Raw genomic sequence first — 27599 nt, 5'->3', positions numbered from 1 at the left:
CAACTAGGGATGTAACGGTATTGTAAATACCGTCATACCGCAATATTAATTTTTTTCGATATTACCGAAGTCGCATGACTCTGTAAAACTATAGGTCTTCTGAGAAAATTTGCTTAGGCGAATGAAGCGAACGGGAGGTAGCGAAAACTACAATACCCATCAGCCCATGCTTGACCATCATCCCTTGCGGTCTGTTGTCGCTACAGATCCAGTAATGCGGAAATGGAGTGTGCTGCTAGAAGCGAGGATGAAAAGAGCTCTCGAGCGCCGAAAACGGAGCGTTTCGAAATGTGTGGATAATGTCTCAGTGTGGATAATGGAAAACGGAGACATCTGAAAACGGAGGCGGGGCTGCAGACGTTCGCCTCTCTGATTGGGGCTTTTCCTGAATATTAAGTAGCCTAACACGCACAGTTCAGTCCTGCATCCTCTCCTTGTAAGTTCAGACTTCGCAAGTTTGATCAAGGCTGCAGTCTCTTCTTCTCAGTTTGATATGGAAAAGCAGACTATACCGAGGACACGGGTAAATCTTCAAAGGGAACAGTGTACTTTATAACTTCATTCACATCACCCTGGCTTCGTTGTTTCACTTTATCAACAATAAAATGTAAACATGATTTAAGGAACTGCCTATTTTCATTTTAATATTAGCAACTTAGACTGCAGACATGTTGAGGCGTCGTGCTGCATAAGATGAGCGTCATCTTCACTGTCTGGATATTTATAACAAAACGGAGCCGATAACAACTGCCTCCTTTCAATTTCAGTGAAAATACGAAACACAGCCTCTCTTTTGCTGAGTTTCAGTTTTAATAATCGATAATGGCCATTTTAAAAGTATAACATACAATAAGTTTATACATTATAGGAAATAAAGGCAAGCGATCAGTCAATATACAGAATGTACGTGGTTACATTAATCATTAACTTATCTTTGCGCTCAGCCAAAACACGTTACCTGAGAACAAGTAATAAATTCCAATGACCAAAGTCAGGGAATATGTCGTTAGATAAAGACAACAAGATAAATGAAATATCCCGTTTAATAAATATAGTGAGATTAGATCCAGCGGGAGATGCTTGATGAGAAGTCCGACTAGCAGAGCTCTCATCTGGGTAGATGGGCTGAGTGTGATTAAATGTTGAATGTGATGAGTTTTCAACAATACTAAATTGAAACTTTATTGTTTTTACATGGTTTAATAATTTTTTGTTATTAAAATTGAAGTTCCTGTTTCAAAGCTTACAGATAGATGGCTAATTTGTATGTCATTGACACTTTTGGCACTTTTTTGGAGTATTTTCATAAGTTTTGTTTTTTCCTGTAAATGATTCAATAAATACCGTACCGTGACATTCATACCGAGGTATTACCGTACCGTGAAATTCTGATACCGTTACATCCCTAACATCAACTAAAAGTTTAAACTATTATATCATAGTGTAGGGATGTCCAGATGCGATCACGTCATTCACCTTTGTAGAGATTTCTAATGGTTATAGAGCACGTAGAACCTCCATTTGAATTTTTAAATGTATTATAGAAGTATCGGATCGAGCTTTGGTAGACACTCAAAAATCAAATGACTCTGACTAGGGGACAAAAAAACCTGATCGGGACTTCACTATCATAGTGGACCACCCCTTTAAGTGAGAATGTATAGGTGCAGCCTATAATAAACAAAACTGAATGATTGAATGAATAAAAAAACAAATGAACGTACGAACATAACCATATATACCGTACATACATACATAATGTACATGCATGCATACATATTCTAAGAACTAAGGACTTATTGGAAAGAACTTCTGCATTATATCTTTAGAAAGTATGCTTAAAGAAATAAAGCATAAATAAGAGTCAATTCATAAAGATCGCCCATGACCCTATTTGCATCTCAGCTGACCTCTGCTAATACTGGATTTATCAAACATCAGAATTACGTGAAATCTCTTTCCTCCACTCAAGGTCACTTTGACAGCTGACATTCTTAACAGCACTGAGCCTCAGTTAGAGGTTTATATCCCTCCTCATGCCATGATTATCAATCAGGAAAGATAATGGGCACTGAAGCGGGCAGTATCTCATTCTTTCCACGAGGTGAACCACCAGTCAAGGTTCTCTAAACAACACATCTTCTTGAAGCAGACGCGGAGGCTTCTATCCTCTCCATATCATTTTTTTCATTACCGCAGAGAAAAATAGCTTCTGAAACACTGATAACAGAAAAAAGCCCTCGAACAATGCAGTTGGTTACAATGTGTCTTGTTTTAACACGCACAATTAAACGAAGAATTCTTTGAAATCCAAATGAGCTGTTTTTAAGAAACAGATAAGAGCCGTTTTCTCAAATGAGCACTTAACAAAGACATTTTTTTATCCACTTTGGACCGTTATTTCCAGTAGGAGTCTCCCGCTGTGTGGGAATCAGCAGAGGCGAGCTGTGATTAAGATGCCCAAACTCTTCTGATATCGCAGCTCCGCAGTTTATCTGCCGATGAAATCAGTGGGTTCACGCAGCAGGAAATCTCCTCCAGAAGATCTGATTAGTTTCATCCCAATAAAATCAAGCAAAGAACGTTTCGGAGCTAAATGTGAAAGTTAGCGCAACATTATCAAGTTGGAGCCTTCGGCTGCTACAACTATGCAGAATGTGAGGTCAAAAAAATAATAATAATGAGCCATAACTGATGTTTTGGCTGAAGATAATATGTATGTAATCATTAGTATGCATGTGGGTGGCAATAAGTATGGCTGAATGAGCTAATCTTATAAAGTGTTACTCCACAAACTGAGATCATCTGAAATGCTAGAGTATAATGTGGGTGGTAGTGAATCGCTGAATTAAATTGCTGTTGGAGCTCTCAGGTGTGCAACATTACAGGGGTTTATTCCCGGGGGCAGCGCATGAGGTTAAAACTCTTACAGTTGGGTTTGTCTATTTGCATCTTTGTATATTTATGTTATTATTTGGATTTGTAGTCCTAATGGAGGACGAAAAAGTCGCTTGGGTAATTTGCATAAACCCAGGATACCGCAATTATCAACAGACCCTGGCATTCTCCAGGGATTTTAAAGCTGTCCGCTCTTACCACCATGACAATTAGCATAACCGCTTCATCTATTGGCATGTATTTAAACTAAGGCTTGTCCCCACCTTTACAAAACTAGAGCAAATTCAGTCACTATTAAATCCATAGATGATTAGCAAAAATACAAAAAAAGAGGCTTTTGAATCACGAAGGCCTTGATTTCAAAGTGAGGGTTTGAGCTGGTACAGTCATTGCCGCAGGTCTTGAGGCTCAATGAGATAAGGAAATGATGAACGAACTAAAGAATCATTACACGAGGCTGAGTGTGAGAAGTTTTCTTCCCATGGGCCTAAAGCTCTGCTTCTATTTGTAATTACCTAAAGTGCCTTTTAGGATCTCATTGACATGCTTTGAGCAAAAGAAAAGGACAACCTGAAAAGGAAGGTCTGTTCTGATGTCTAAAGGGGGGGGGGGGGGGGGGGGAATCCATATAACCTCCAGAATGAAATACTTGAAAGTGAAAAAGACCTAAATTACTGTCATCAACTAATAGGTGCTAACATTCATCCATTTTTTTTCTTTTTCTCCCTTTATTAATCTGGGGTCGCCACAGCAGAATGAACCGCCAACTTATCCAGCATTTTCCACAGCGGATGCCTTTCCAGCTGCAACCCAGTACTAGGAAGCATGAATACACACATACACTATGGGCAATTTATTTTCTTTAGTTAACCTACAGTTTACCACATGCCTTTGGACTTTAGGGGAAACTGGTGCACCCAGAGGAAACCCACGTCAACATGGGCAGAACATGCAAACTCCACACAGAGATGCTCAAACCAGTGACCTTCTTGCTGTGAGGCGACAGTACTAATCACTAAGCCAGCATGTTGCTCTAGGTTCCAACATTTAAAATAATACTACAATGCAACACATTTATAAAGATACAATGTCTTGAAAATATGATAAGCATGTCATTTAGCCACAATATTCACATACAAATGCATATCAGCAAACATAAATACAAACTTCTCTGCTTCTTGATCTTATATTGACGTGGGATTTGATCCTAAAAAAGCATGTCTATGGGATTTCGCAAGATTTCACAATGAGGTGTTGAGTTAAATGAGACATGTGGTAAACATACTGTACTGTAGCAACACTTGAATGTTTTGGGTCTACAACATGAACTGAACTTCCACCTAAAATATTCTTGTTAGAAATGTGCTTCATAAAAACCACACATCTTCAAAATTTGCATTTCAAATATAAATGGCACAATAGATAATTATAATGTTATTTAATTGCAACTTTTTGTTTACCAAAATAAAATAAACATTGGAAAACCCTGTAGAAAATTAGGGAAGCCACAGTGACTTGTTTTTATGGGATTTGATGAAGGCATTATTTTAGTTTAGTTTAGTTTAGTTTAGTTTAGTTTAGTTTAGTTACGTTAAGCCTAGTTTAGTTTATTTTAGTTTAGTTTAGTTTAGTTTGGTTTAATTCTGTTCCGGTTCAGTTTCATTTTTGTTTCATTTCAGTTTTGTTTAGTTTTGTTTCTTCTAGTTTCATTTTCATTTTATTTAGTTTCATTTCAGTGTTGTATAGTTTAATTTACATTTCATTTCATTTCAGTTTAGTTTAGTTTTCATTTCATTCTGTTCAGTCCGTTTTAGTTTTGTTTCCGTTTCGTTTCAGTTTGGTTTAGTTTTGTTTCCATTTAATTTCGTTTAGTTTCAGTGTCGTTTTATTTTAGCTCTGTTTCATTTTGTTTCATTTCGTTTTGGGTTCATGAATTTTCCATCTTTCCATACAGAAATCTGCAAAATTTTACAAAAAATATTTAAAATTGTCTTTCAAATATAAACAAAACTCTTATAAGTATAGCTGGTGAGTAGATGATAACAGAATTTTAACTTCGGAGCGAAATAACCCAATCCATACCACTAAACCTGTGCTAACCTAAACCTTATCCTACCTAAATAGCTACAAAAATGTTTTCCAATGGAACATGAACTTCTTAAGTACACAGTGCCTAACATCTAGTGGTAAACATCTTGTAATCTAGTGGTAAAAGAAAACTAAAACAAAAGTAACACAACACCATTTTAAGAGCATTAAAAAAAAAAAAAAGCTGTTTTTTTTGTTGGTCATGTTCAAAAATTATGCTATCAAGATATCTGGATTCTTCTGACAACTATTATTAGTGACAACGAGACGATAAGTGCTTTTGGACAAAATCAATATTAGCTTGTTATATGAGTCTAGATAGACTCTAATAAATAGGTGGAAAAAGCAAAACGAGGCCTGAATGCATCATTTAAATCCATCATGCGAGTCGATCACTGCTTTTTAAAAGCCTTATAAATTGTGAGACCGCAAGGAGTATAAAGCACATCAGAAGCCTCAAATGATTCAATCAATTAGCAATATCTGCTTCCGCAGGTAGAAAAGTGGAGAACATAAAAGTATCTGCAGCCGAAGACCTCTGGAGAGCAGTAAAGTTTGACCTGGCCTCAGCTCCAGAGGAAATAAGGTGATGCTGGAGTGTGCATTAAGATAAGTCGGCCATATGCACGAGCATGATACGTCGAAGCGGTGCACCCATGGAGCATGTGAGGGTTAAGGGTCAAACACGCTCTGTCATGCTGAATGGCAATTGGCTGAATTGATTTCGTACAATCTTGAACCTCAGGGCTCGGTATTGATCCTGCTAGATTTTGATTTTCACACACCATGAACACTCGTACAACAGCTCGCTTCAAATTATCCATCTTCAACAGCCTGAGGGAAGACAAAACCACCTCATCTCAAATATCTCAGGGCGATTGAAGTTTTCCAAAGTTTTAAACGCATGCGAAAAGATCCTGTCAGTCAGATTAGAAATGCAGTGCACAAACAATAATGAGGGGAAAATTGGAAAATGGCTATTTGCAACAATAAGCAGAAATAGTACCTAATTACAGTGGTCAGACTCATTACTTGACATGTGACCTTTTTCAGAGAGCGAGTTAACAATGTTGTTAGCAGCACAGTGCATTTTTAAAATGAACTGAATACAAACAAGTCGGTTCATCATAATTATAGCATGTAATGGCGAGTAGCATCTAGTACAGCATCAGCAGACGCATGTGAAGAAATATTTTCATTGGTGGAGATGGAATGAAAGATGATTCATAGCTGACTGACATAAAGAGCTTAGAAATTTAATTAATTTATGATGTTGGCAAATAAATCTGCTAATCATAATGCATTCACACCACGGAAGATGACAATAATGCTTGCGGAGCACAACACAGTCGCAGACAAAGCAATGTGGTTTTTGAATTATGAGTAAATTATTAAATGCCATAAATCTGGAGATATAATTTAGAGTTGCACGATATATTGGCTGGCTGATATATGATTTGATATAACTGGGACAATGACGATCAATAGCAAAGAGAAATATCAGCAGTTAAAATGTGACGTTTTAACCAATAATTTGCTCTCAATGATATGAATCAGAGTTTGTGAGGGTTGAAATGATCTAATCAATGACTGTGATTTACTTTTTATTTTTGCAATCAATGGTTCCATCTTGGTGTTTGCATCAAATAAAATGTACAAAAGCAATTATATACATTATATAAAACATATTATTAGTCTGAGCTTTATATACATATAAAAATATATAAAATAGTACATTTGTATAAAATATCATTCCAAATTATCTCATATTTTAATTGATTGAAAATTTGTTTCTGACAAATGGCCAAAACCTAGTTGTTTGAAAGATAATGGCAAAATATATAGATTTAAAATTGATATGATATTAACATTAAGACTCCATCATGATAGAGCCTTTAAATATGTCAATATTTGGTTCTTGTTCTGTATAATGTGTGCTCGACAATATGTTTTTGTATATAAACTACTGTTACCCTCAATTACAGTGGGTGTTTGCATAAAAAAAAAAGATTACAAAAGGTTGTTGAATGATTATTTATTATTATTAAAAATGTATGATGCATGAATGAATAAATAAGAATTATCCTTATTAAAATAATTAAATACATATAAAGCTGCATTACAGATAATAATACATCATCTATAAATAGTACATTTTTACACTAGTACTTCAGAGGTGGTCATTTTGACTAGGGCTGCACAATATATTGTTTTAGTATTGATATTGCAATGTGTGTGTACATTATTCACATCACAGTATCTGTAATGTAGAGTCAGGTTTATAGTTGACCAGCTGTGAAGTTATTCCAGATTCACTTTGACAATGTTAAAGTTTATTATAGTTTATGCTAATATGAGAATGACCACTGTAGTAGTTCTAATTGGTAAAGAATTCTGGTAGTTTCAGCCCTAATACTAATGTATGCCTCTCCTTTATACTATTACTATTATTCCAGTGTAATTATATGTTCTTTAAAACAAAACTAATAGACCCAACAGCATACTTTTTAAATCCCAGCTATTGTTAGACAATACTGACACTCACTACCAGTTCATATTATTCTGTACCCGCTTTACGTCTTTTTGTGCCTTCAAATGCATCTGTATTCAAACTGTGTGTAAAGTGGTGACAGGCTGGGTGCTACAGTGATGGTGTACTCATTAAAGGCCAAGGAAAGGGTTTTGAAATCTCCTGGGAGACCCTTAGATGTGTGTGGATAAAGCTGTACACAGGAAGGGAAATATACTTCCTTTTCAACTAGTGTCAGCAGCCAACTTGTCTTTCATTCAGCACACATTTGCTGCACCAGTGTTTTCCGTTTTGTTCCCATTGTGCCATTTTGCTCAATTCCCACTATTGGCATCTCATTCTGAGCATTTTGCTTTCGGAGTATACATTTATTATTTATGAATGGAACATTTGGGATCGATGCAAAACAACAGTTTATAATGCTTAAGGCAAGATGCTGCAGGTAAAAAACTAATAGTTATTATTACCACGGTCAACTCACTGTATTATTAATTAGGGCTAAACAATATTGGAAAAATCGAACATTGCGATATTTTGTTAGTCTGTGATACATATTGCATAATGAAGTTTTTTAGCCTGAATATTTCTATTTGAAAAGAGCTTATTCTTTAAGACTGATTGGAATGATATTTATTGGTTTATTAAAAAAAAAAAAAAAAAAATCTATATATATATATATATATATATATATATATATATATATATATATATATATATATATATATATATAATTAATTTATTAATTTATTAATTATTTCATTTATAAGCAGCATAAAACATGTGCTGGATAAGTTGGTGGTTCAATCCGCTGTGGCAACCCCAGATTGATAAAGGGACTAAGCCAAAAAGAAATGAATGAATGAATGAATATGAAGCCTAATAAACAAATTAAAAGCATAGATACATACAATAAAGAAAAATATACAATTAAAATAAACATTAAATTTTAATTAAATTTTCTGAGTCTAACATTATTCAGGTACAGTAATTGAAAAATAAAAAAACTTATAAAGAATAATCATCATTACCAATGATTCAATTCCCAATGCCAAATGCTTTTAAAATTCTCATACAGTCACAGGGCTCACACACATGTAAACGATAAATTATAACGCAGACTCAACATTGCATATCCTGCAATGCGACTATTGTGAATGTTGACATTGTGATATTGATGCTAAAGCGATATATTGAGAATCCCTGCTATGAATCTCATTTTTTTGCATTACATGTTTTCTAAAATATTACATTTAAATATGCAAACGATGAATTCTTTAATATAATATTAGTCAAATATATGTACAGAAGAGATTTTTGGAATCTGTTTCTATCATTTCTTAATTTATAAAATACTGAGAATATCAATAAATCAATAATAAATGACGAATACAATTGGGTGTGAACAAATTCCTTTGTTAAAAAAAAACTTTAAAAACAGATTTAGCAGATTTAGATTTATATACACGCTAAAGTAAGGGTGTATGGCTCAGTACACTAGAAAAATAAAATGCCAAGTTGAGATAACACCTTAAAATATGCATTGTGATATGTATTGTGAAACAAATTGGTAATGAAACATTAAAAGGTGTATTTTAGATATTTTTTACATTAGACTGAAATAAACAAAAAACAAACAAACAAATAAATAACAATATAAATGATAAAAAATTTAAATAAATGAATGAATAAACAAAAAAATAAATAAAATAAATGAATGAATTAATGAATGAATGAATTAATTAATTAATTAATGAATAAATTAATTAATTAATAAAAATATTTTTTGTAGTATTTGGTCTACCATCCAAAAACGTCCATTTCCAACATTTCTTATTAAAGTAGAAGACTATATCATGCAGCCGTGGATTTTTGAAGAACAACAAATTTAACTGAAACTGCAAGGCTGTCTTGGTAACATCATTTAAAAAGACAAATTTGTGTTATTTCAAGCAACACTTTCCTTAATTTTATGCAATGTAGTGCATAAAGTCAATCTTCAATAGACTAAGCATGTAACACAAACCTACTGTATATTTCTTGCAGGTCCGATATGTGTTGCAAATTAAAATGTAAAAACAAAATCATTTATTCTTGTTATAAAAATAAACACAGTAATCTGAGGAAAGTGATTTGCTGTTCCACATAAATAATCCACAAAAGCAGTGCTATCAATTGATTTGTGCTGATTTCATTCACTCCAAACATTACTGCATAATCATTTAAGAAACATATTTAAAACACTGTACTATCACTATTACCATTGGAGTGACTGCATCTGTCGAATATCTTCTCTATTTTTCCAAAGAATTCGTTACTCTTTTGAACCCATTATCCGTGCCTTTCCGAATAAAGTATTCGATCAGCTTTGGGCACATCCCTAGATGCTGTGTAAGCGCAGATGTTTCAGGAGTAAATTTAATAAAGCCATTTTCAAACTCATTTCAGCCTATTCATTTTACCCTTATTCATTTTACTTATAGTGGAATCAAATCTTTTTTTTTTTTTTTTTTTTTTGAGAAATGAACAAGACTCAATATACAATATACTGCATGAATGCTTCTAGCTTCCAAAGTGGATCTAAAATAGCAGGCAAAAAGACCCGTGACGAAGCCTGTCACTGAAAAAGACTCATGTCACTTCAGCTATCCCCGACACAAATAATGCTGTTCACTTTTTTCCACCCTAAAAGGCTCAGAAAGCCTTCATTTTTTTCCCCCTCATGACAGGTAAAACCAGAATTATAGCCCCTCACCCTCTCTGGGAACGGCAGAAACAGACATTGAATGGCTCTGTGATATGAGGGTCTGTGTTTGAGTAGGTTTGTGTAGAGGGCAAGCTCAATAATGGCCACTCTTGCTGGAGAGAAAGCAAAGTCATGGGGTCAAAGCTTCTGCTAAAATGGTGGCCCAAGGAAAGTGTTCAAGAGAACAATGGTGGTTGATTGTCAGGCTGAGATATGTTCAAGAGCTAATGATGCTATTTAACTCTACCTCTGTCAGCAGTTTCTTTGTTGCGTGCGACCATACTCCTAGTAAGTGTAGTAGGATTTACAGCAATTACTATGAATCAAAAATATTGCCCATGCAGCTTTCATCATTTTTGACATAATTTGGGATGTCATTTAAGTTATTATAATAGTTGCAAATATATCAGAGATGACAAAGTTACCCTGGAAATATAGTGAATGACAGAACCAAAGAGAACAACAACACTGCAGCTCTAATAACAAAGATTTGCCTTCCAAATGTTACAGGTTTGTGACAGGTTTGTTTTGGTTCCCGGGTTTGGCTTTCTTTTTCTTGATAGGTCATCAGGTCACATAACACGAAATAAAACATTCATTCATTCATTCATCTTCTTTTCGACTTAGTCCCTTTATTAATCTGGGGTCGCCACAGCAGAATGAGCCGCCAACTTATCCAGCATACATTTTATGCAGTCCTTATGCATAAAATGATGTCCTTCCAGCTGCAATCCATCACTTGGAAACACTCATACACTCTCATTCACACACATACACCATGGACAATTTAGCCTACCCAATTCACCTGTACCACATGTCTTTGGACTTGTGGGGGAAATCGCAGCACCCGGAGGAAGCCTACGCGAATGCGGGAAGAACATGCAAACTCCACACAGAAATGCCAACTGACCCAGCTGAGCATCGAACCAGCGACCTTTTTGCTGTGAGGCGACAGCACTACCTACTGCGCCACAATAAATAAAACATTAAATCTCAAATTTAAGTGGTAGAAGCTGGGTCAATCTTTTTTTTCTATTTCATCAATTACTTGAGTCGCAGAAGACACATGCAGTTGTCACGGTTGCAGGTTTGTGCGCTTTTCCGGAGTGTATGTTTGATCACGTGAGTTTGTTTTGTTTTGGTTGTCCATGTGTATTTGTTATGCTCACGTGACATGACGACACTCAGCGGGGCTGATTACTCACCAGCTGAGGCTCATTATTAGCCCTATATCAGGGCGACGTTTCTATGTCTCTTTGTCAGTTCGTTACATCTGTTCTCATGTGTGTTATCTGTGCTCAGGCCCCTGAGGAGATATTTCTGGACCCTGTTTTTCCTGTCTGTTCCTGCCCTGTGTTCGTCGTCCTCCTAGCCTGTCACTTCCTTGTTTGTTTATTTTGACTTGGTCAAATAAACCTTATATCACTTGCTATTGGATCCTATTTTGACTCTTATTTGTTGAACGTTACAGCAGTGGCGTTTAAAGCCATGAGACGGGGATCACAAATGCTCTTGACAGTTCTGGAGGTTAGTAATAACATAACAACACTAATACTGATATGGTAAATATGTTATAGAATGACCAAAACAACATTTCACATGTTGGTTAATCCATTCACACACATTTTAATCATCACATAATCTCTCATAACAAAATCACATTACTTTTCTTTTAGTGCACACACTGGAATTTGTTCGGTAAAAGTGTTTCCATTGTTATTTATGCACATCTTTTCTCATTGAATAAAAAGTTTCTCCTACTCAGTTATGCACAGATGTTTTTATGCACATTTTCAATAATTATGCACATCTTGGTGTTTCCATCAACCGTTTTACATGCAAATCCAAAATGTCCATAAAAATAGGTGGATGGAAATGTAGCTACTGAAAAATTATTTACAAACATCACAGCTGACTTATGCTGATTTAACCAACAGAGGCTTTTTGGAAACGTGTTTCAGCCTATATGTTTGTCAAACTGCACTTTAAATGTACTTAAACATACGTTTGACTGCAGTTTCTAGGGAAAATTTACGCTATAGGGCAATTAACGCCTTTTTTGGTGTAAATCATTATTGTGATTAATCCTCCACCATATTTTTTAACAATCTAACATTTGTTTTATAACAAAATAACACATTTTTAACAAAATAAAATATTTTGTACAGGTCTGTTAACACAAAGTGTTTAAATATCATTGCCCGGTTGCATGAAAGTCATTAAGTAAATGAACTTGAGGGTGGAAAAAATCCCTGAGGTAAGGGATTTCATTAAGAACATTGCAACAAAACTTCTTAACTGTCACCCTAACCTCAATGCTTTTTTTAAGCGCTTCACTGTAGTTTTTGGCAACATACAGTACAGCAATAGCCTACGCAGTCGCTGAAATTACATAAACAGATCGTAATGAACGAGATCGTTTTGCAATAACTCTGCAATACACAATCCTCTGTGCATCATGCTGAGTAGGTTATTTTGATCATTGAATGGTTTTATTAAATTGTTTATCTATGTTTTTTTTAAACATTGAAAGTCTTTTATTTAAAACATTTTTATTTGGGTGAGAATTCTTGCATTTTGAGTGTAATTTGCTCATTTAAGGGAGCTGCTTTGAAATATGCATTTTTATTCAATGTTTGACATAATATCAACCAAAACATGATGAGAACATAGGACAGAGTAGCCAATAGTGTTTTGTATTATCACAGCTTAGAGAGATTAGTTGAGCTCAAAAGAAGAGCAAATGAGAAGCATCATGAAGGGGGCGGGGCATGCCAGATACTAGATAGGATTTGATTGGTAATGATATGATTAGAAACTGTAGTGCAAGTTGATGTGAATAAAACTGTTGATCCATTTGTTTCGGAAGCGACAAACTACAAGCTTCACTTGTTTATATCAGTTATATATCTATTTTCCAAATGCAAATGTTCTTACTTTTTTAAGGCACACTTACTTATAGATAACCAAAAAATGAATAATACTGATACTAACATCTAAAAAAAACTAAATTTTCATTTCATGGGACTTTTAAAGTGAGATGCATCACAATTTTCAAATTATGTACAGTAGCATGTGTATGTTTGAGACTTGAGGAAAGAAAACCTGCGATGAGCCTCTAGCAGTGTCAGCCCAACCTCAGTGTTATTTGAGAGTAGGAAACAATATCCTTTCATGTCAGATTTCATTGCTGATATGAAATATTCAACTGAAGTGTGAGCTTGACAAGTGTAGGTTTTGATATTTCAGTATTTCAACCAATCACTGTGAAGGAAGGAACTTGAATGCTAAAAAAATACCTGTCTTTGTGGATTCCCAAGACAGCAGCGGAAATGAACCGAATCACCTTGAAAGAAACTTGGACACTACAGTATGTGGCATATATTCATTGTGCAAAAAAATAAAAAATAAAAATACACTGTATATGGGACAATCTTGGTATGGACAACAAATTCCACACCAACTCACTGTTTTCAAAAGAAACCAGGATTGCGTCGGCAATTCAAAAGTGCTTAAATCGCATTCTTTTTTACTTAAAAAAAAAAAAGAAAAAAAAACACAATAGCATTTTCTGGGGAAGGTGGAAGTTGGGTCAGTTATGTGGTTTTGACAGTGAAGTCTTTATACCCACTCTTTCCATGTCCATTTGATCAGCAATAAAACTGATGAGCTCAAAATTCGCCTTACAAAGAAACTGGATTCCGCCTTACTTATGCATTCTGTTTCACAGGAGCCTGGCAAAATGTCTCAATACCTGACACAGCAAACGGGCTGCTTCTTTTCCAGTTCACTTCAAGGCAGACGCTACACAGACATCATGCATCTCTACACACTCCTGTAGAGCAACAGAAACTGTTGGCTTGGCAACTGCGATACAGATATGGCAGACCTCTTGATAATGTAGACACAATTCTGTGTGACTCAGACTGTAACCATGAATCATCCACCTTATGCGTTTGAGAATGTATCTGGAAAACCTAAGGAAATGCAGTTTCTGAGCAGAATGCAAAACTTCATATGTAATAGCGCTGCAGCAAATCCACTTCAAAGCTACTGGTTTGTAATACATGGTGTGTATGGATTTAGATTTAATTGATATTACTAATTCAAAAATTAAGCACATAATATAGTTTTCCTTCAAAACTGGCCCTCATCTATTTGAATAAAGACTCTTCCAAACTCTTGTAAAAAATGTTTAATCTCAATTATAGTACAAGGAATAAAACCTGACAGCCTTTTTTGCATAAATTCAGCTTTTTAAAAATGTGTTCAGAAACTACAGCTTAGGGATCAAAATCACATGTTTACAAATCACAGTGTCCCACCAGTGCCCATATACGACCACATCGCACTGCTACGAGTGTGATATTACGTTAATACAACAATTTGATGGCATAATTGTGTATAGTAAAAAGATAATCAAAGATGCTGTCTCAAAAACATTTTGTAAGAGGAACTACTTTCTTCTGTCATTCATTCACATCGGCACCGACGTCAGAACAGCAGAAACTGTTGCTACATCACACACATCACTTTAGAGCTAGTATTTGAATGATTCTCTAGCGTAACGTCTAAAGTGATGACAAAACAGATGATTTTGCTCACATTTTAAGATTATAATGCTGAACAGCATGAATTGCCATCAGTCTAAAGAGATTCCCAAGTATTTGTCTGTTGCAATCGAGAAATCACAATATTTATCCCCCCAATAAAGCAACACAATCACTACCAGATTGCTGTTGTGTTAGCAATAAGAAAAAATGCTAAACACATGCAAGCATTTCTTCTTTCTTTCTGTTTACTGAACTAGTCTGCAGATGGCCAACCAAAAAAGTAACTCAGGGTTATACAAAGAGTGGCCAACATAAAATACGCACATACAATACATGAGTCCCATCTCACAACATACAACAAGATAGTATAGAATATAATTTAGAATATAATTTAAGTATTTAATAATGACTTTATTTTTATCTTCTAAGGTAGGGGTGTCCAAACTCGGTACTGGAGGGCTGGTATACTGCATATTTTTGTTACAACCCTAATTAAACACACCTGAACTAACTAATTAAGCTCTTTAGATATATTAAAAACTTTCAGGGAAGTGGGTTGAAGGAAGTTGGAGCTATACTATGCAGGACACTGGCCTTCCAGGATCGAGTTTGGACACGCCTGTTCTAAGGGCTTGTTATTTGGTCTCTGTCGCCTTATTATAGATGGACAGTATCTTAATTTTGCTCAATAACAGGCTAATGGCCGCCAACACGCTGTCTCTCAGAAATATGTTTAAAATAGGCACTATCTTAATAAATAAACTGCATGGTTGCAATCTAAACAACATCATTCTTGACTAAAAAAGTCTCAAAAGTACATTATGTTGTCCAAAAGCAGCAATATTTGTCAAACTGTAGTCTTTGTCCACTGTAACAAGTCCAATGCTTGTTGCTGTATGTGGGCAGAGTAATACACAAGGGTATAGTGTTAACAGGCTGGTGTCACGCCCCATTCACATGGGGCTTCAGCGTCCATGTTTGACGGAAGGTGTGTATAAAGTTGGGGCTGACACGATCATCATAGCAGCGTCAGCTAATGAAATTAGACAGCAATAGGCCACTGTCTAAGCTGGTGTATTGAATAAAGCGACCTGATTGGCTGATGCTTCCGTCTGCGTTTCAAAAGTTGAGCAAGTCCCATCTTCTGCAGCGAGCAACACCTATATATATATATATATGTGTGTGTGTGTGTGTGTGTGTGTGTGTGTGTGTGTGTGTGTGTGTGTGTGTGTGTGTGTGTGTGTGTGTGTTTGCATTTGCATTGAACAAATACAGGGTTGTTTTAATTTCTTTTGAAACTCCTTGTTGTATATATTATTACCTTAAATATTAGTTTACATTTATATTTAGTCATTTAGCACAGGGGTTCCCAAACTTTTCAGCCAGTGGGCCCCAAAATAACAATGCCTGTGACTCGCGACCCCCAATATCCCCTAAGGTGTTTATAAATACAGAAAATTTGCATGCAAATGCGCACACACACCAATAGACCCAAGTCTATTTTTCGTTTATTTATGTATGTAAGTGCTGTAAATGTGCCGGAAAGTTTAACCTGGTATTATAAAATCAATCTGCTGCATCTGAAGCTATTGCTAAAATAAAAATAAATTGATATTTGGAAATCACCAGGCAACCCCCCTTCATTGTCCCGCGACCCATTGGGGGGTCCCGACCCCCACTTTGAGAACCACTAATTTAGCAGACGCTTTTATCCAAAGCGACTTACAAATGAGGACAAGGAAGCAATTTACACAAATATAAGAGCAACAATGAATAAGTGCTATAGGCAAGTTTCAGGTCTAAGAAGGAAAGCATTAGTAATTTTTTATTTTTTTTATTTATTTATTTATTTATTTTTTGAAGTACAGTTAGTGGTAAATCCAGAGAGGCAATTGCAGATAAGGAAGTGAAGTATGAGGTAGAAAAAAAAAAAGAAAAGCTACTATTTTTGTCAAAATCATGTTGAAAAATAAAAACACCTCAATCTTCTGGGTCAGGTTAGCCCAGCACGTGTTCTGCCCTTTTAGTTACAAAGTGCCTTGATTAAACCATAAAAATTGGGCTGTTTTTGTCCAGTGTTTTAGAGTGTAGTGCTGCTTCAGTCCAGTAATCACAAGAAGCATTGTGTTGTGCTATTCCCAGTAATACACTAAGTCAAGGCCAATTGAAACATCTTTCAGATTCTGTCCAATCGATCAGGAAACTGAAGAAATAAATGATGTTTTGATGCTCTTTGAAATGGTGACATGTCCACAGCTAGAACTCTGGAGAAAAGCATTTCTGTAAATATTTGCACTATAGATTTATAGTATACATTTGCACTACAAACACAATTGTATAATTAGATTTAAGTATTAATGCAAATATTTGCAGAAATGCTTTTCTTCAGAGTTATCTGTAGATGTGAACATTTCAAAGAACAATTAACAATGCAGTTTATAAGATGCTTTACAATAACATATTTGTGGAAATACACTAAGTTAGTCAGAACTAAAGCCAAATCTGGAGCTACATTAATATAACAAAATTAATTACATTAACAGTCCAAACAAGACTAGTCCAAATGTATATGCTAGAGAAAAAAAAACTATAATTAATTAAAAAGAAAAGGAAAAATTGAGAAAAACAAAAAACATAACATTTTATTGGAATTTTGAAGTCTGTAATTATAATATATATAATTGGTCTGGTCTGATGTTGCCTGGTCTGATGAGTCTCGATTTCTGTTGCAACGTTCGGATTGTAGGGCCAAAATTTGGCACACTTTGGTCCCATTAGTACCAATGAAGCATGGAGTCAATGCCACAGCCTACCAGAGTATTGTTATCCACTGTTACCAGATCTCAACCCAATAGAGCACCTTTGGGATATAATGGAACGGGTGGTTTGCATCATAGATTTGCATGGAAGTCTATAGAGTAAGCAAACTCTAAACCAATCAGAAGCCGTAATGAATATTCCAACTTCTCACTATTATTTGACTATGAGTAACCTTCTGATTTAATCAGATTTTGCCATTTCAATATATTTTTTATTATTATATTATTATTTTACATGTTTAACAAAGCTAAACCGTGTGCTCTGGAGGCCCCTGAGGTGCACACATACCCCTGGTTGCGAATCATTCACTCCAGAGGATTAAAACTGACACACAAGCACAGGAACTAGATGCAAAACATCCCAAATCACCCCAGCTTTGAAATCTGGATTATGCAATGGTCTTTCTAATCCTTTTAGTTATTTAAAATCACATTAGGGTTCAGCTAGAGACGAGTGTTCCGCGCAGTGAAGTTTCTTCTTCTCGTGTTGACACCGCAGGCGCTAGTGCAGGGACATTTATTTGTCAGATTTTACTCATGATTTTTTTTTTCACTTCCACTTTTCTCACCCTTAAGCTGTGTAATGCTCATGAGAGGTATCTAAACATGTTAGCTCTCTCAGAAACAGATATAGCTCGAACTCTCTCAAATCCATTCAACATTAAAATCCATTTTACAGTCTTTCTTCCCACTGAAAGGGCCCATTCACTGAAATCCCCCTTAGCTATGTTTCTAATGAGTTTATTCAATTAGCTAATGACGACCAGCCTAGTATTAGTACATAAATTGCATCTGTGCCGTCTAGACAGAACATTTCATGTCCTTGAATTTCAATGGTTTCACTGTTATCTGACATACGTTTCACAGTGAAGATGAATGTGGGCAGCTTTTAAGTGGTTGGATAAGTTGCAAAAATTTGTCTTAGAGAAAAGACCCATTTCCATATATAATCTACGAACATTTAAAGGATCTTAAGGTCTTAAGTTGCACGGGTATTCTTTTAACAACAGCCAAAAAATATGTGGTATCAAAATTATATATAGTGTACATTGTATCATAATTCCATAATATTTTTAATGCAAAAACTCAAAGATATATATATATATATATATATATATATAACGTCAGATTGTTGAACCCAACGTCAAGCTGACGTCAATGTCTAACATCAAACTGAAAATCAACCAAATATCAATGTCTCAATTCAACCAAATATCAATGTCTCAATGTCTAACAGTGTTACAGGTTGAAGTTGTGCGGACATTACCATTATGACGTCTATCAGACGTTAGATTTTGGTTGCCATACCCGATGAATAAATGTCAGCATTTGAAATCAATATGAAGTTGGTTTAAGATTTTGGCTCAACATTGGATTTTAGTCACTTTCCAACACAACCTAAAAATCAACCAAATATTGGGTTATTTGACATTGTTATTAGACATCAAAATAACGTTGTCCTTAGACATTGAATTTTGATCATCTAACATCATGACTATACATCTTGTGACGAGGTGTGCCTGCTGAGAAAAGACACGTTAGAACCTTCACTTTGAATTGATCTCTGAATTTATAAATCAACTATCATTTTTATGGCCAACATCTTTTATATAAATAAAATCTACTGTCTGCCACAAAATAAAGATTAAAAAATAAATAAATAAATAAATAAATAATTTCATAAATAAAACAATCAATGATCTAAAAGTTAATTAAGATGTATGTGAAGAGAATCAACCAGTAGAGACTATTTTAAACGCATTTTCCTCAGTGTTTATGCATTAATTCATTTTCCTTCGGCTTATTCTCTGATTTATCAAAGGTCACCACAGTGGAATGAACCTATTCAGCATATGTTTTATGTCTTGGATGCCCTTGCAATCGCAACACAGTACCATGAAACACCCATACATTCTCACAAAAACGCACACACTCAGACACTACAGCCAATTTACTTCTTCAAATTCACCTATACCGCATGGCTTTGGACAGTGGAGGAAACCGGAGCACCCAGAGGAAACCCAAACACGGAGAGAACATGCAAACTCCACACAGAAATGCCAACTGGTCCAGCCAGGACTCGAACCACGGATCTTCTAGCTGTGAGATGACAGTGCTAACCACTGAGCCACAGTACTGATTAGATTTTTTTAAATAATTTTTTTTGATGCCTCTGACTCTATATATTTGTATCCTGGCCAAACCCTTTCTTAACAAACCAAACATCAAATAACACATTTATACAAATCATATTTATTCAGCTTTCAAATGTTGCATAAATCCCAAATTTTCCAAAAAATGTACACTTATGAGTGGTTTTGTGCTTCAGGGTCACATAGTGTGCTTCAAAAACCGAAACCCTTTATGGTAAGTTACAGAGATATTTTAAGTGCACTTTGCAGTTCCAAAAGGTACAATTATCTTAATTATATTGCTTCCTAAAAAAATCCAATACGGAACAGTGAGAGAAACGTTTTATCAAAAATAAATGCATTTTGTTCACTAATGAAAACACTTGATAAGCCTCTGTTAGATATCTGAAAAACTGCTGATTCAAAAGCATTCTGTTCCAAAACCAAAATCCTTTTCATTGTAAGCTAACAAAGATATTTTAAATGCAATTTTGATGCAAACAGTTTTATTTTTCCCAAAAGGTACTTATCTTAAGTATTTTTCTTCCTTAAAATGAGCGCGAGAAATTTTCTATCAAAACATTAAATAATGAAAGCACCCAATAAACTGTTGGATATCTAAAAAAAATGTCTGTTCCAAAAAACCTTCAGTTCCAAAACCCAAAAACCTTTTGATTGTAAGCATACAGAGACGTTATAACTGCAATTTTGATGCAAATGTTGTTCCAAAAGGTAGTAATCTTAATTACATTGCTTCCTGAAAATGTTTTGGAAAGAAAGTAAACGCAAAAAAAAGGAAGAGCGAGAGATGTTCAATGAAAACAAATGCATTTTGTTAAATAATAAAAACCCCAGATAAACTGTTGGATATCTGACAAACTTCAAGCACTGTTTACGCTTTGTTTTCTTGCTCGTAATCCATTTCTTTGTTCTGGGTTTTAAAACAGACTGTTTACTCCAAATTATTCTATGGTATTCTCGGTTGGGAAAGGCCAAAAAAAGGTTTGGAATCCTCAAAGCTTTTGTGTGGGACTGTCTGTAAAACTTCAGGGTAAGGAAGTACACGGCTAGCATCACCTATGAGCCCATCCAAGCTTGGTCATCATCTTTTTCAAAGTAGTTCATAAAGCATTCTTGGCCCACTGAGACTAAAATCATTATTTTAACACTTTTTTTTCCCACATCTACTGCTGATGTCCTTGCAGACAAATACACTTCTCAAAACCATCTGATTCCATATGCTGGCTTTAAATGCACAGCTGCTTGCCATTTAATTTTTTGCTTTTATGATATTTCAGTCTTATGCATAATGAGGCACAAACTGGATATGCACAAACCACTTGTGAATTATCCAATTTTTCAAGTTCAAAATAAAATTCTCTTTCCAAGGCCGATGATAAAAAATTAAAAGAAAGCAAAGGCTATTTTGTTGAGCAAAGTAAAAGAGAAAGAGCTTTTCTTTGTACAAAGTATGTGGGTACTCAAAACAGCATGTCCATGAGCTTTTAAATCCACGTTTAATAAAAATATGTCTATTGTAGGTTACATTTTATTACAAATGATTCACTTTGTATCTCTTTTATGTCTTCTTAAAAAAGGTCATGTTGTGTGAAAAATCTATTTTTAATTAATAGTTATTGAACAAATGAATTAAAAACAAGACTGTAGACTAAATCTTCTCAATGCATTATGTATGTAAATACAAACACACACAAAACACATGAATGAATGGATAATAGAACAAAACTGTCTACTTATAAACAAATTAGTCTAAAATGTATTAAAATGTTTTTTTGTTTTTTTTTCAAATGCTAATTTATAAGGTTACATACTATTGTATTGGGTCATACAAAGCTGTTCCTCACTCTTATTATCAAATTTAAACATTTTAGGTAAGACTGAACAGATTTCTAACAACAAAACTGCAGATTTTTCAGAGTCCAGCATTAATGAAATTTGTAAAGAAAAAAATATTATACTACTAGTACTAATTATTATTATTATTGTTATTATTATTAATTATACAACAGTTCTGTCTGGTTCTTGAATCTGATTGGCTGATAGCTGTGCGGTATTCTGTAATAACAGTTTTCGTACAGCCTCCTCACCCTTCTGTATTACTCCGCTTCATAGAGTGACAGCAGATCAATAAAGTCACTACAGTTTGACAAATATTCCAGTTGGACAACATAATGTACTTTTGAGGTTTTATTGTCAAGAATGTTGTTTAGATTGAAACTATGCAGTTTACATTTAAGAATAGTGCCTATTAAAAATATTTATAATTTTGGAATTACAGCGCATCTGCATCTATTAGTCTGTCAAACTGAGCAGAAGAGAGACGGCTGACCAAATAATAAGCCTTTAGAGGAGGAAAAATTAAATTCATAATTTCAAACTATAGCTGATCAAATCATTAAACTGGTAAGTGACTTTCTAAGTCAATCTCTCTCTTTTGTATATTGTAGTGCTGTAATCTGGTAGTGTTTCTGGTAGTGTTTGCTTTGCTTTGGCTTTTTCACGGTTAATGATTGTAATCTCCCGATTGCTACAGAGAAATAACGGGAAGTGTCTCTAGATTGATGGCATTTCATGCCGGTCAGCCTTATAATCTTAAAAAGTGAGCAAAATCACCTGTTTTGTCATCAATTTAGACATTACGCTAGAGAATCATTAAAACAATCGCTCTAAAGTAGCAAAGATTTCAGCTTTGCTGACATCCGCAGCAGATGTGAATGAATGGTGGAAGAAAGTAGTTCCTCATACAAAAGGCTTTTAATCAAAATCTTTCTAATAATCTTTCTTAATCAAAAAGTGTTTGATTAAAATTTTTATATACATGATTATCCCATCAAACTATTGTATAAACGCAATATCAGGTTCATAGAGGTGCTATATGGCTGTACATCATCACTGATGGGACACTAATGCACGCCTTCCACCAGTACCGATATACAGCCATATCCCACTGCTACTAATGTGTTGTTGCTCTTTTATATTGGTTAGTAATCAGGTATATTTCCATCCAAAATGATCTGTGTAAATGCCAATGGAAACACTTTTACCAAATAAACTCCAGTTTGTGCATTAAAAGTTGTGTGATTTTGTTATTACAGCATTAAAGGAAAAACCAGAGTGTCAACCACTTTGGTCACTCTAAAATGCCTTAACCAAAAGGAATCATCATCAGTACTATTAATATTATATTATTATTACCCCGAGAACTGTCTTAAGTGATCTTGGGTGAATCTTACACCCCCAAAAACCACCACCCATACATTGCGTGTTGGCATTGTCTTAAGGCACAAGTAATTTTTTTTAGATAATACATGCAGATTCTCCTACCACAGCAAATTTAGTTTTTCATTTTGATGTGTGGTGCTAGTTTATCAGTAAAGAACAATTTTGCTCTCCTTGACTTATTTACTCTTTGGATGGAAACATAGCTATTGATAAGTCATACTGTAAGTTTCTGAAATTAATAAAAATAGAATCATAGAAACATATTATATTATATTATATTATATTATATTATATTATGTTATATTATATTATATTATATTATATTATATTATATTATATTATATTATATTATATTATATTATATTATATTACTCCAAGGCCAGGCCGCCAAAAATAGGAACTTATCCTTTAGAGACCAGACCCACTATTTCAGGCTTCATTTTAAATGCAAGTCCTTTGGTTTCTTGTCTTTGTGTCAAAGCCAACTTCACGTCTCATCCACTATGCAGTTCCTCATACAGGAGAACCAAAGCATCAGGTCGGAATTTATCATCTCCGGCACACGACCACAGGCAGAAACATGCTTTAGTAATCTCACACCAAGCGTCTCGGCTGCTATGGCACTTTGTCAGTGCCGTGAGGCCAGTGAGATTTACTGGGGAGTGAATCCGGGCTCCTAGTGGCCAAAGCTGTCCCATTTTCCCTGGCCTGACTGCACTGACCTCATATGATGAATGTGCTCTTCGGGGCAAAGAAGAACAAAGCTCACCGTTATTGATGCTCTCAATTAATAATCTCAGACCTGCTGCTGGATTCATTGGTTGGAGCATCCACCTGCTTCATGATGTAATATGGACCATACAGATATGACATGGTGGACAATTAGTAGACTAATTAAAAAGATCCCTGACAGTGCGTCTGACATGCTCTGCTAAAATATCATGTGTAAGAAATGTTTGCAGGAACACTGGCAGAGGTGGGATCTAGTAGTAGTAGTAGTAGTAGTAGTCGTAGTAGTAGTAGTAGTAGTAGTAGTAAATGCAGAGATGTAATTTCTACAGTGGACACTATTTAAAGTCCTGTTTTTTTTTTTTTTTTTTTTTTTTTTAAACACAAGTCAACATTGTCACAAAGGAAAGTTTCTGAAAAGAACACTCAGGGAGTCTGTGTATGTTGATTAACGTGTCCTCTTTCAATTACTTGGTTAGGGTTAGGGTTAGTGCATGCACTAAAAATAAGTGTAAGTTCAATTGGTTCTATTGGTATTGTGGTTGACATCATTTTAGTATCCGATGAAACAGCTAGATGCAACAGATGACATTAATGTCAACATGGATGAAAAAATAATGCAAGTTGTTTGATTCAGTATGTTTGCTTAGGTCAGAATAATCATATTATCTGTCAGAGTATGTCTGGGCCAGTTGATGCAAGTGTAATGTTTAGAAATTTGTGTTTCAAAAAAACAGGAATGCACAATGAATATTTTTTTTTCATTAAGGTGGTTGTTTACACAAATGTGGCCACTGCGAGGAAATGCATGCTTCTTCACGCACAGTGCTGCGGGAACAACCGCTTTTCTATTGTATGGCCAGTGCTAGTGATCCTCCAAATCAAAAAACCTGCCCAGGGGTTTCCGAAAACCATCGTTAGACAATTAAGGTCTCAAGTTTCATCTTTGTAATATATATATATGGGAAAGAAAAAAAAAAAAAACATAGCTGGTCAGTTTAAGATGTTTCATAAAACATCCCATAGGCTAGTTTTTTTGTTTTGTTTTATTTATTATTTTATTATTTTTTTGCTTAAGATCACCCTTATGTTTCTCTTTTAACTCTAAATGTGTAGCATAAAATACTAAAGTAATTTTAATTTAATAAGTGATATTTCTTTACTTCATTCTCCTTGTTATTTCTATAACACATAATAATCTTTACACCACATTAAAGACACAGCAGCCAGTAACTTTCAATTGTCGAGAGTTTTTGTCACATTTAAAAGATCAGGTGAAAGAGCGCTCATTTCACAGCTCCGTCAACGCAGCAAGCGGCTGGATATCTTTATTAATTGAGGAGAAAATAAATACATATTTGAAATCATATATGAATACAACAAAAAGACATAAAACTTTACAAACTACACATCCACTTTTGTAGGCTCGATAGCAGGGGTGCCCAAACCTTTCTAAATGATGGCCGAAAAGCCAAATATCGTTGAGAGCTGTGGGCCAAAAATAAATATACCAAACTATTCTACATTAAAGTTGCCATGGGTAATTTTACATTTTTTTAACAATATTTCAAAATAAAAAAAAAGTTACTTTAAATTGTATTATTTAATGCAGTATAACTTTTTTCTTAATAATAACTTGTTGCAATAAAAACATAAGCAATCACATTTATAACACAGTGCAGTTCAATGAATACACTGGTATAGCAGAATCAGAATTGCCTTGATTCGCTCACCAAAATCTCTGCATTGTCTTCTATCCGTCGAGTGACAGTATGTACATTTTAAACTAATTGACAGCATTTAAACTAAAACATTTAATTTCAGTTTGATTATTTTGAATCTTAACAATAAAACAAACAAATAAAAGGTTACATTAAATTAAAAATGACAATATCTAAACCACCCCTATCATCCTCCCTCTCTTCTCAGATGGGATAGTGGGCTAAATCAAAGGTTACCATAGGCCAACTTTGGCCCACGGGCCCTAGTTTGAACATCTCTGCTCAAAAGTGTCATTTAAAATAGCCTAAGCTATATTGAAATCATTTAAAGAATTACGAATATCAGACAAAAAAAAAAATATTAATAAAATATTAAAAATAAAAATGTTTTAAATGAATAAACCAAAAAAAAAAAAAAACTATAACAGTTTAGGTATAAACCGTATCATATAAATTCATATAAATTAAACTTTAAGCTATTTTGAACTTTCATTTTACAAAGACCTTTCTAAAAAAAAAAAGAATTTAGATATTTTCTAAAAAGAATAAACAAAGACAGAGTTTTGAAATTTTATTTTGTATTTTGAATGTATTTGGATACGATAATATTTATCCAATCGTGCAAACAGCATCTTTGGGGGAGTAAGCAAAACCATAAGAAACTACTGTTATTTCCTTTTCTGTCCTCCAGTCCTGCACTGCGTACAAACAGATTGGAAAAAACTGCATGTAAAAAATGTCTCCTATGACCTCAAACATGTTTATGTTTTTATATGACATGGTAAAATATAAAAATGAAATTTTGAATGAAGAGCTTTATTAAAAGGATATTTAATGTTTTAAATTATAATTCTTTTGCTTTGGGGAGAATCAGTAGAGAAATGCTGTTCTGAAATGTCACTTTTATCAAACTACTATACAAGAAAGAGATTTGTTAAAATAATGATCAAAATCTTCATATAATTAGCCTACTGGTTAATTTTGCTTGCTATCTTAAAATAGTGATTCACAGAGATCTTTGAGTTTTTATTTTATTTTATTATTTACATTTTAAATTAAATTTAGTTCATCTGTATTTCTATTGCACTTGCAGAATGCACAATGTATACTGTGTCAAAGCAGCTTAACATAGATGAATATGGTGTGATTTTTGCCCCCATTTTCACCCCATAAGTCCGAGTCCCAAACTAAAAAAAAAAAAAAAGTTTCAGGTTAGTTTGAAATTTAATTTGTGAATTAACAACTTATTATTTTCATGGATTAATATGTTTAGAAATACCCCTACTTCTCAAATCAAAGTCACACCATTGAGTAGCAAATTAATTTATGGTCCAAACAATAGTAAAACAAAGCATAACAACAATTAAATACATAAATAAAAAAAATAAAAAATGCTCTTGTTAAATTGCATGCGAGTGTCTGTGATTGATGTGTATGGAGTAGTGCACTAGTGTAGCTCATAGTCTGGTTGAGTCATTGAGTCTTTCTCCTGCAAGTCAAAAGCCTTCTGAGGAAAAAAAAAAAAAGGAATGACACTTCGCTGCCCACCTACATTCAAGATGAATGTATACATAGTTATAAAAGGGATGTGGAAATGCATAGTGTGTATTTGGAGCTTTAAATATAGTCAAGCCTTTTTAATTGACTATAAACACTGCCAGTGAAATGCAGGTTGTTTCTGTGAAGGTGAAGTGTAGGTGAACACAAGTTAATTTAATTAACTAAACTTAAGTTCATTCATTCATTCATTCATTTTCTTGTCGGCTTGGTCCCTTTATTAATCCGGGGTCGCCACAGCGGAATGAACCGCCAACTTATCCAGCAAGTTTTTACGCAGCGGATGCTCTTCCAGCCACAACCCATCTCTGGAAAACATCCACACACACATTCACACACAAACTCATACACTACGGACAATTTAGCCTACCCAATTCACCTGTACTGCATGTCTTTGGACTGTGGGGGAAAAAGGAGCACCCGGAGGAAACCCACGCGAAGGCAGGGAGAACATGCAAACTCCACACAGAAACACCAACTGAGCCGAGGTTCGAACCAGCGACCCAGTGACCTTCTTGCTGTGAGGCGACAGCACTACCTACTGCGCCACTGCCATGCCCCTAAACTTGAGTAACTAACATTTAAG

General features: G+C 34.6%; 1 protein-coding gene and 1 long non-coding RNA gene across 5 annotated transcripts in view; one reads left to right on the top strand and one right to left on the bottom strand.

The window, feature by feature from the left end:
• On the top strand, positions 1–27561 carry LOC147842416 (uncharacterized). The gene is made up of 3 exons (XR_015499729.1): positions 1–1421; positions 24762–24910; positions 27189–27561. It is a non-coding gene; the product is annotated as an uncharacterized LOC147842416 (long non-coding RNA).
• The window catches only part of lrp1bb (low density lipoprotein receptor-related protein 1Bb), a 631192-nt gene that overhangs the window by 438294 nt on the left and 165299 nt on the right, over positions 1–27599 (bottom strand). The gene's annotated exons all lie outside the window — the stretch shown is intronic.

This window comes from Danio rerio, chromosome 9, assembly GCF_052040795.2.
Source record: "Danio rerio strain M-AB ecotype USA chromosome 9, GRCz13ab, whole genome shotgun sequence".
Classification (NCBI taxonomy): Eukaryota; Metazoa; Chordata; class Actinopteri; order Cypriniformes; family Danionidae; genus Danio; species Danio rerio.
This window is presented reverse-complemented; position numbering and strand designations above follow the sequence as displayed.